This window comes from Melanostigma gelatinosum, assembly GCF_949748355.1.
Source record: "Melanostigma gelatinosum genome assembly, chromosome: 13".
Lineage (NCBI taxonomy): Eukaryota > Metazoa > Chordata > Actinopteri > Perciformes > Zoarcidae > Melanostigma > Melanostigma gelatinosum.
Window position 1 is genome coordinate 25,481,581 of NC_136646.1, and position 7,602 is coordinate 25,489,182.

The 7,602-nt window shown below is 48.3% G+C and overlaps 1 protein-coding gene across 8 annotated transcripts in view; it reads left to right on the forward strand.

Annotated features, from left to right (window-relative positions):
- LOC306786923 (CASK interacting protein 2) overlaps positions 1–7,602 on the forward strand; it is a 61,975-nt gene that overhangs the window by 19,484 nt on the left and 34,889 nt on the right. The window lies entirely within an intron of this gene.

The following is a 7,602-nucleotide window of genomic DNA, read 5'->3' on the forward strand; positions in this document are numbered from 1 at the left end:
TCAACACGTTGGATCATGTTGGTCTGCGTTCTCACGGCTCATTTAGGACCAAAGCCGAGCTTCAGTTTGTGTGTTTTTAGATTCAAGGTGCGTTCGAGCGTTCGAGCGTTCGAGCGTTCGAGCGCTCGGTCAGATGTGAGGAAGATGAGCTGCAGCCAGAGAACGTCTGACATGTTCTCACTTGGCCTTAAAGTGACTCATTTAACGTCTATCAGTGAATCACAGGAGCTCACATGTAAATCAGATGTTAAAGCGGTGAATACAGTTGTTTTGTTCTTTCTCTGCTGATATTTATTCATTTAGACTTGTGAAACATTTCAAGTTAAAGTAAAAACAGCAACAGTAAAAGAAGATGAAAACTGTAAAAGACGTTGAAAGCAGGATTATCTTCACAGAGTTCATCAGGATGTAAAAGGTTCTCTCGTAAAGAACCTGGAAATGTTTCCAGCAACAACATGGTGTCGTAAAATGAGCCCAGACGTTAATGTTCAACATCTGCTCACAAAGCTCACCTTCTTCATTTGAAGGCAGTTTTTAAGGAGCGCTCAACTTGATCCATTCAGGACGTCTGAAGACTCTCAGGTGAGGACAGGTGAGCTGTTGTCTACTTCTACCTGCACGGTGGTCTGCAGCCTCAAACAGGATCCAGCAGAGACCAGCAGACAGTCCTGTCCCCCTTTACCATCTAAAACTGAAACCTCAACAAGTACCAATACATCCAGGTAGAATTACTGCAGTCAACAGCATATGTAGGCACAGAAGTACTCTGAGCTTCATAGTAGTGTTAGTACAGGAAAATAAGATTCTATATATGTGTTGGGGTCTGACTCTGACCATATTGCTTAAACATGTGCTGTGGACAAAGGGAATCAGGCCTTCACTTTTTCAAGCACAGGTCTCATCCTGACTTGTAGTTTGATGAGAACAAGCCTCCTCTGGGTGAAATTTCACACTCAGGTGTGAATTCCCCCCCCCCAAATAACCATGGTAACCGCGGCAATCTCATTGGCCGAGAGCCAAGAGACCCCAGGACCCCTGTGGTTCAGTCACTGTTCTATAAAACTGTTTTTAGTTCACACTTCTAGGCTTTCCCCCTTCGACCTCGGTTGAGTTAGGGAGCACGCAAACGCTCTCTTCGCCCGGACCCCCCCCCGTCCAGGCCACAGAGAATCCAGCTTTCCCCCTTCGACCTCGGTTGAGTTAGGAGGCACACAACCGCTCTCTTCGCCCGGACACCCCCGTCTAGGCCACGAGGAAGCCCCTCAACCCCCCATCAAACCCTGACAGGTCACGAGCCATTTCGCTGGACGAAACGACAGTGTTCCACGTTGAGTACGGCTCCACTCAGCCCGCGAGACGAACCCGCATCAGCGATCCGTTCTCTGCTTTTTGTTTCTTTTTATTTTGTGCACAAACCGGCACAGAGGAGCCCGACGAAGCCTCGCTCCTCTCGTGACCGAGGATTCCCGGCAAGACGCGCAGACACGTCGTCTCATCCGAAGTTAACTGTTCTCCCTGCAGCGAGTACAGACCGGACCTGCGTTTGCTCCAGAGCCACGCTAACGGACCGAAGCCGCGCCAGCTCACCGCCGCGCGACACACAGCGCCCGCTGCAAAGCCGCGCCGACCCGCAAGCTCCCCCCCTGTCCCCCTTCCCGACGAGGAAAACGGACAGCTTTGCCACAAACACTTCCACGTTGCAACGAAGCATCTACAAGTAAGATTCTTGGCATTTGGGCATAGCTTAGCTTAAATTAACTTAAGTTTAATTCAGGCCATTCATTTATATGTTGATATTCCCGTGTTTTTGTGTGTTTAAATTACTGTCGCGTGATATCGAGATATTGCGCAATCATTACGGAACAGAGAAGTTCCGTTGTATTTGTGTATCAACTATGACTGTTTGCTTGGGATTTATTTGATTTCCTTTCATTGGTTTTACTACCCTTCGTGTAGTATTCTCTGCTCATTAAATCAGCTCTGTGAGTGAAGTGTGGAATCTCGGCTATTGTACATAACTGCTGGCAGTTCTACCGACAACGGCACGTTATGTACGATACGCCAGACACCCCCATTATCACTACAACGCGGACAGCACGCAGAAGTCTGATTCATGAGCCCCCACCTTTTTTCTCTTTCCTCCTTTCACGAAACACACACAGCTCCTAGCTTTAACCGTGGGGAACCTCGTTCAAGCGAGCGCCTCACACACGTGCTGCATCGGCACACGTGAATTACTTACAGCAGCCTAACTGCCATTTTGGTCCGAGTCACTCGACTCCGCCATCTTTGTAGTTTTTAGCTGTAGTTCTTAAGGCCCCTCCCCTTTGGCCAGCGTCACTCGACGCCGCCATTTTTGTAGTCTTTAGCGTAGCTGTAAGACTCCTTCCTGTTCACCCACAGACCCACACACACACACATACACACACAGACATACACCCTCATCCACTTTATTCATTCTTTAGTTTAGGCATATAAAATTGTATGATAACGTTTGTTGGTTGCAATATTAATTGATTTGATCATTTATTATTTTGATTCAATAAACTCTGTTATACTTTCAGGAGCAGTCGTCTGTGATTACTTGTGCATATGTATTTGATAAGACTGTATGTAGTAGTCTGTGCTCGAACTTAAAAACCTTCACTGTCACTGAATGTATAGTCATACGCAGACTATTGACATTATGAGTGACTACTAATTATGAGACTTAGTTTTATCGTTTGGTTATTGGTCCCTGTTCGCAGGGTGGTGCCCCGTTTATATTAATAATCATTAATAATTGTTACATACATCAATAATTCTATTGATGTCAAGAATTCAGTTTCTTAAATGCTGATAACCCAAACACGCTCCTTTAGATCCCAACATAATGGTGCCCCGTGTGAGGGTACGTTATTCCAGTTTTGTTACAGTATATATGCACAGTAATCCATAATTATTTTTGAATAATTAATTTTCCAAAAAAATATTTTTTTTCGAAAAATTATTTTTTTTCTTCTTTTGAATGATCCAAATTCCTGAAACTTATTTCCCAAAATAGGTAGGCTTTGATCTTCAAAATCTTGTCTTATTGTAATTAAATTTTTGATTTTAAATCCAGATTTTTAATCTTAATCTTTAATTCCCTTCTCGAAATTTTATTTCGTTTCCCTTCCAGGTTTAATGATTCGTTTCATTTCTTAAACTAACAGCCAGCTGTGTAGTAGATTTGATCGTTTATTTGTAATACCTTGCTTGTTTTCTTAAATCCCTCCAAAGAAGTTACACACAGCTGTCACAGGCCCAAAGTGCTAAACCACATTAGCATTTTCGCACCTCTGGCTGCAAAGCAGTAGTGATACCTCAGAGCAGCAACAGTAGAAACGTAAGTCACAGAGCTAGACATTTCACTGTGCGCCTGCATGAACCGTAACACTAACAGTAATTAACATCTAACAGTAGAAATCCTAAGTTACAGAACTAGACATTTCACTGAGAACCGTAAACACTAACAGTTTCCGTTCTAACACTAGGGAATTAACAACCATTGGAAGCCGCACTCATTAGAGAGAATGAGCGACGAGAAATTCCCCATTCCTGGAGCTGTAGCTCCAGAAGACACCGCATTACGAGATGCGGTGGCTGATGTCCTCGGACTCACAGCAAAGGAAAGAGAGTACTTTGTAAAATACACTGCTGTCCTATGCGACGAGCAATTAGAGCAACTGGTGGCTTATGTAAATAACCCAGCAGGTAACAGAGAGCGCCTGATTCAGGACGTAATCGGCGAAATACTGCTCATCTACCATCAGAAAATGCAGCTGCAAGCTGCCCGAACCCGGGCACAGAGCGACGAGCAGCAACGCGAGATCTGGACACTCCGAACCGAGGTTCAGGAGTTGTCACGTGACTGTAGAGCCCTACAGTCAGAAAATAGTAGCCTGCGCAGTGACCTCAGAGAGGTCAACCTAGAACTCTCTAAAGCATTAGAGAGTGATGACAAACTGAAAGCGCTTCAAGGTGTTCCAGCAACCCCGGTAGGTACCGCTACCCCCTATCGAGCCTTTCAGCCCAGTCATTTCTTGGTCTCGGCTCCTTCATTCCCCGAGACCCGAACCACCTTGCATTTCTTGAAAGCGACATCCCCAACCAGGAGTAGAGAGGACCAACACCAGGTCCTAGTCGGCCCAGGTGGCTTCGAAACCACCTCAGGCGAACGCAATCCTCCACGCGGTTCACGTGCGCGACAAGAACTGACCCCATCCCCCTCAGGGAGGGAGGATGATAGTCGTTACCACCATCGCGAGTATGGAGACTCAGACGACTCGGACGGCCCAGGCCCCATCAACCTTGGAGGCCTGCGTACTCGACAGATTGAGTCTCTGGCGAAAGCCGTAGAGCGCTTCAACCCCGATAATCACGACTCGAGCATCGATGACTACCTAAGGGAGATCGATCGCTGCCTCCTCGACCTATCGCACCCCTCATCGCGCGAAAAGCTAAAGCTAGTGTGGAAAACCACAGCACGAAGCGTCCACGCTTTCATGGAAACGCTCCAGCCGAGCATCCGCGACTGCTATTCATCCCTTTGTCACGCCCTTAGGGAGGAGTACTCCCTGTACACCGACCCAGCTTCTGCCACCCTCGGCGCCTTTGCCATTTCTCAGGAAAGGCTACAGTCTCTGAGAGACTACTTCAGGCGCTTGAGATCTGCGTACTTCCAAGGACGTAACGCCCCAGGTCTAGAAGACCATGCCTTCAAGTCGCTATTCCTGCACAATCTCCACGACAACGTGAGATACGATGCTACTATGCACTGCAGAACGAGTAACCTCACCATGCCAGAGATTAGGAAATACGCGCAACTTGCATGGAAGACATGCGGACGGCCGACAAATCGGTACGAAGACACCGCCATAGTCTTAGGCATCCAACAGTCGAGCGACTCCGACCTAGCGTCGGAAGACGACGAGAGGACTTGGCCTAGCGAGCCCTGGTCACCCCCGAGGAACAGACGACCCTGGCGGTCGAAAGACCAACGGAATCAGGGGGGTGAAAGACGCCCTCAAGGGCAACACATCAGGTAACGCTGACTCGCAGCCCACCTGACTAAGCCAAGTGACCTTTCCCCCTGCTGCCAAGTCGACGTGGTAGGGGGGGGGAAGAGAACTCAGCACACTTCCGGAAACGACCACTCCCATTTTCGCACCTCGTTCTTCAACCTTCTTGGGCGACCTTGTTCGCAAAGGCAATGCCCGTTATGTATATATCTATACATATTCTTCAGTCTTACTGGGGGGTCATAACACTCTTGCTCTACCCGACTCCGGGTCAGAAACGAGCCTCATGTGTTCCCCCACCTTTTCGCATACACCTCTAGGGTGCCACAACCTTAGAGGCCCTTTCGAGCACCCTAGCTCGTAAGATCTTTCGTCAACTAAGCCTTATTCTCCTGCTCTCTCAGCATGAGCCACCTCCAGCTTGTTCCACGAAGCCACCGCCTTCTTTCAGCCGAGTCATCGGCCGGGCCTGTCAAGTCGCCAGTGCCGTAGGTAACTGAACTTGACCTGTGCGCCGGACCTGTCTCCATCTCTAATTAGGAGGGTGGGGGGAGGGAGATATCACCAGCCCGCCATGACACACTCCAGAATGAAACTGTTCGCGACGTTTCCCTGAGTGCTGACGGTAACGTGGGATATCCGCCCTCGCCACTTGAACAGCGCGAGGGGGGTGGGATCTCTGACAACAGAAACTTAGAGAGATACACTTCACAGGAAGTACACTCTAATCTCGCCAGTGCCGAAACCAACCGGCAGAATGGCGGCTTACTATTGACTACTAACGTTTAACTGCATGCTCCAACTCACCCTGTAGACATGCACTAACCGCTAACACATCCAACTTCAACCAGAACAGTTGCATGACCTGAAAAACGTTCATTGCGACTGTAAACTGATGCTCCACTCTCATGAACAACTCTTTGCATGCTTTATAGACTCTACCAGAAGTAACCAAAGAAGACATAACCTCTGCCGTAGCAGTCAGATTTAACCCAGGACCTCATCCGAGAAGGTTCAGCTGTCAACAGCTGGAGCAGCGAGAGACCAGCCTAGCTAGTCACACTAGCCGTGCTAACGAAATCTGTAAATCTGCTACCACTACTGTTATGCAACCCTCACAGGTGCCTCTGGCCTATAGTCTTGGCAACGCAACTCCAATATCGATAGATTCTAAAACTTAGACACAGGACTCGCTCTAAATCTACCGATCAGAGAGAGATAGACGCACATATCATGTACCAATAGATCCAGAAGCGACAGACTAACTGGATTCCCTCCTATTCATAACACCACGTAGCCAACCTACGACTGCTCCGCCGACGGACTCCAGTCCTGTCTAGGAGGTGAACCAGTAACCACTGTTTGCCCCTCACCTGCTTCTTGTCTTTCTATTCTTTCCTTCTCTCTCTTTTGTGTTTTGTTTTGTTTATTTGGGTTGTTACTTTCTTTGACACTATGCCGCAATGCTAGATTATCACAACATCATAATAGCGATTGAATTATTTGGGAATAATGTTTTGCTCACCTATGATTTGAATTGTGTATGATAGTAGATGTAGGTAGAAGTAGTTAAAGTCATCTGCCCAGATGCCACCTTAGTCATCTGCCCAGATGCCAATGAACTCTGAACAATGAACTCTGAACTTGAACACCATGAACTTGACCACTATGAACCTTGAACTCTATGAACAATGAACACTGCCTGTTTTAACCACTGCTTTTGGTCTCAGGAACACTTGGACTGTCTCACCTCTTCAGGTTTCCCCACCACATGGATGCACATGCCAGCCCTTGGTTTGCTCTAAAGACCGAAGCCAACACCTCGCTCTTCAGAACAAAGGGGGGATGTTGGGGTCTGACTCTGACCATATTGCTTAAACATGTGCTGTGGACAAAGGGAATCAGGCCTTCACTTTTTCAAGCACAGGTCTCATCCTGACTTGTAGTTTGATGAGAACAAGCCTCCTCTGGGTGAAATTTCACACTCAGGTGTGAATTCCCCCCCCCCAAATAACCATGGTAACCGCGGCAATCTCATTGGCCGAGAGCCAAGAGACCCCAGGACCCCTGTGGTTCAGTCACTGTTCTATAAAACTGTTTTTAGTTCACACTTCTAGGCTTTCCCCCTTCGACCTCGGTTGAGTTAGGGAGCACGCAAACGCTCTCTTCGCCCGGACCCCCCCCCGTCCAGGCCACAGAGAATCCAGCTTTCCCCCTTCGACCTCGGTTGAGTTAGGAGGCACACAACCGCTCTCTTCGCCCGGACACCCCCGTCTAGGCCACGAGGAAGCCCCTCAACCCCCCATCAAACCCTGACAGGTCACGAGCCATTTCGCTGGACGAAACGACAGTGTTCCACGTTGAGTACGGCTCCACTCAGCCCGCGAGACGAACCCGCATCAGCGATCCGTTCTCTGCTTTTTGTTTCTTTTTATTTTGTGCACAAACCGGCACAGAGGAGCCCGACGAAGCCTCGCTCCTCTCGTGACCGAGGATTCCCGGCAAGACGCGCAGACACGTCGTCTCATCCGAAGTTAACTGTTCTCCCTGCAGCGAGTAC